We start from the raw sequence: 3845 nt of genomic DNA on the forward strand, positions 1-3845 counted from the left end.
TTCCATAGATTGATGTGAACGCTGACTGGACTTCCCGCCTCGTAAGGAAAAGAAATCAGAAACGAGATAACTTAGTGGAAAAGAGTTGGAAAATTCTGATGCTTATGCGCTCTTTCCACCACAAATGTCCACATCAAGAAAGAATCAAAATTACGGTGTGTTTTTGCGTTCCAGCTGCACTCCACCAAATATGTCAAATCCTATCCATGTTTGCCATACGAAGGGGCACACTAAGCTTTTTAAAAAAAATATATCGTCTGTACTCGTAATTTTTTACATTGAGTATTCACTGTCATCATTATTTACATTGTCTGTTATCAGAAATGGAGATATGAGCTGTCCGGAGCACAATTTTATTCCCGCAAGTAAAGATTTCGAGAGGTGCGGGAAAGGCCCAATTATTGTTCTGTTCCTGTCACTGTTGGTTGCATTTTGTTAAAAAAAAAGGTATTAAAAAATTATATGGTGGGTCAACATGCAATCCTACAATGACATCAATTTCATTACAGGAGGATGTAATGAAAAATGAAATTCTTTATATTTCATGTGCTGGATTGGCATCTATCAGCTAAAACAATTAATAGAATTTAATAACCCCCACATATCCAGTAGAAGATGAAACATCATCGTTCCACCGTACAAATATGGGTGATGAGCATTCCTATTTCCACATACAATACAAAACTAGTCAATATATATTCTATACATTAAACATGCAGATGCATCAAGGTGTTGAATTTTTTAAATGCATATTAAAACTGAATGAAGAAAAAATTCAACATCTCGATGCATCTTAACGTGTTTAACATATAGAGTATATATTAGCTAGTAGCACCCACTGCGTGTGTAACACATTGAATAAATTAAATTGATTAGGGTTTAATTTCATATTACAATTTATATCATGGTCAAGGTTAGGATTTATTGTTAAGGTTGGCTTAATGGTCATGGTTATGAGTGGAATTGTGGTTAATGTTAAGGTTAGGGGTATTGTTTGTGATTATGGTCTTGCTTAAGATTAAATATTTAGGGTTTATGCTTAGTATTATGGTGGAGTTATAATTTAGGATTCATCTATAATAATTATACAAAATATTTTTATTAAATAGAATTTAATATATTAGATTTTATATCGTGGTTGGGGATAGAGTGAATGTTTAGGTTAGGCTTAGCATTAAGGTTTATTATTATGTTTGGGACTATGATTAGGGTTAGATGGTATACATCATGGTTTAGGTTAAGATTAGGGCATAAGAAATAGAGTTAGAATGAGGTTTATTATGCAGTGTATGCCATTTAGGGTTTCTTTAGGTTGAAAAGTTTAACTATACAATAGATAAATCTTAACTATACTAAGTAGATAAACTTAGTAATGATAGGTGATTAGGAGGTACTCTCCAAAGAAAGAAAATTGTGATATTTTTATCACGGGTCATTAAATTTCAATAAAAAGATGTACATAGTTGAAAATCAATAGCTAGAACTATGATTTTAGCTATGGATAGATTTAAAATAGGGACTATGATGAGGGTTAGATTCATACTTATGATTAGGATTCATATTGTAGTTAGGGATAGAGTTAGGATTAGGATTTAGAATATGATAAGAGGTGGGTTTAAGTTAGGATTTCAAGTATAGTTATCATTTCCTTAGAATTTAGCTTAAGATTAGAGTTAGAATAATGCTAAATATTTTAGGGTTAAGGGTTAATTTGGAATTATTGTTAGGATTTTAGGGTTACCTCATTATTAGGCTTATGTTTTGAGGCATGGTTAGGGTGAGGGCTAGAAATAACATTACAATAAGTATCAGAATAATGATTAAGGTCAGGGTTAAGATTAGGATTAATGTTTAGATTAAAGTTTATTTTAGGTTTGTATTAGGGTACATGGATAGGGTTAAGGTGAGAAGAAGACTTAGGATAAAGTTTTCAATTAGAGTTTAAGGTTTAGGTTAGGGTATTTGTTATGGTCATGAATAATGTTTAAAATTATGTTTATTATTAAAGTAAATTTTAGATTTCTCTCTCTCACACACAAAAAATGTCTTTCACAAATGCATGCACAACTTCTCTCTCTCTCTCTCTCTCTCTCTCTCTCCCCCCCTCAACCTCATTTTTTGCTACTTATATCTTCTCTCTCTCTACTTCTATCACTCTCCCCTCTCCCATCCATTGCCCCGAACCCCCCTTCTCTCTCTCAATCTCCTCTCCCAACCAGACCTCCCTCTCTCAACCTCCCACCCCCTAATTCTCATCTCTTATCTCTCTCCACTTCTATTGCTATCCCACCCACCATCTCTCTCTCTCTCTCTCTCTCTCTCTCTCTCTCTCACCCCTAATTCTATAATAATCTATCATCTCTCTCCATTTCTTTTTCTCTCCCACCCATCATCTTTTCCTCTCCCTCTCTCTCATAACCCTCACATCCACTCTCTCTCTCTCTCTCTCTCTCTCTCTCTCTCTCTCCCCCCCCCCCCCCACTCATATCAATCTCCTCTCTCACCCACACCTCCCTCTCTCTCAACCCTACCACCCCCTAATTATCCTCTCCCCTCTCTCTCCACTTCTATTGCTATCCCACCCACCATCCTCTCTCTCTCTCTCTCTCTCTCTCTGCCCCCACTAATTCTATACTTATCTTCCCCCTCTCTCCATTTCTATTTCTCTCCCACCCATCATCTCTCTCTCTCTCTCTCTCTCTCTCTCTCTCTCTCTCTCTCTACTTCTATCAATGTCCTCTCCTACCACTACTACATTTGTGCCTGAATTGCAATGGAAAACCATCACAATTGTAACAAATTCACATTGCCCAATCGATAGAAAGAGGAATTAGCTCTAATTGGATGGGTGTTAGACTTTTGCCTTCACAATTTGTGATGACAAGGTTGACCATCTCTATTGCAATGGAAAGTTCATTGCACTGGCAACATGTTTGTGAGCAAAATGCTATGGGATCCATGGAAAGCTGTCAGAAATGTTCATCCCAATAGTGATGGTTATGTGGCAGGAACATTGCTTGACCAATGGCTAGCCGTCGATAGTTGTCATCATAATTATGATGATGTGTTGTATTAATAATAAAAAAAATTGGCGGCAAACATTGAATAGCTATGATGCTCTCATAGATCATAGTAGATTCACATAGTTAGTTATCATGAAATCATAAGTTAATATTGAGCTTCACTTGGTTTCAAGAATAGTTTAATATTATCTACTAATTAGGGCCAACCACGTGAAGGTGGAAGTTCATTTGGCCGCACCCTCCTCCCCTAACATCTAAATTCCATGTTAACATCTAAAATATTTAATAAAGGATCAATCTTTAAAGTACAAAAAAAGGTTCTAGACCTATAAAAGTGACATCATTTTCCCATCTTCTGGTGCATGTCATTTTTTCGTCACATCCAAAATAAGATTCTTCCACTCTGAATTGAGAATGCACGTGCAATTGCATTCTATATTCATGGACAATAGAAAGAGTTGAAAAAACCCAACATGTTTGCATTTATTTAATAGGTCTATGCAAATCTCTAAACAAAAATGCAAACTTGTTGGGTTTTTTTAGCTCCACCTAATGTCATATGCATATGAATTGAGATTGCATATTGAACTATGGTGTCCTTTTGCATTTCCTAAATCTAATAGATTCACACATTTAACTGTCATACAATCATAGGATAATCTTGAGCTTCACTTGGTTTCAAGAATAGTTTAATATTCTCTACTACGTACGGCTAACCATCTAAAATATTTAAGAAAGGATAAATCTTTTAAGTACAAAAAAAATTCCAAACTTGCAAAAGTGACATCATTTTCACATCTTCTGGTGCATGTCATTTTTCCA

The sequence above is a fragment of the Cupressus sempervirens genome, chromosome 5 (genome assembly GCF_028749045.1).
Source record: "Cupressus sempervirens isolate cs-2001-9-10 chromosome 5, ASM2874904v1, whole genome shotgun sequence".
Lineage (NCBI taxonomy): Eukaryota > Viridiplantae > Streptophyta > Pinopsida > Cupressales > Cupressaceae > Cupressus > Cupressus sempervirens.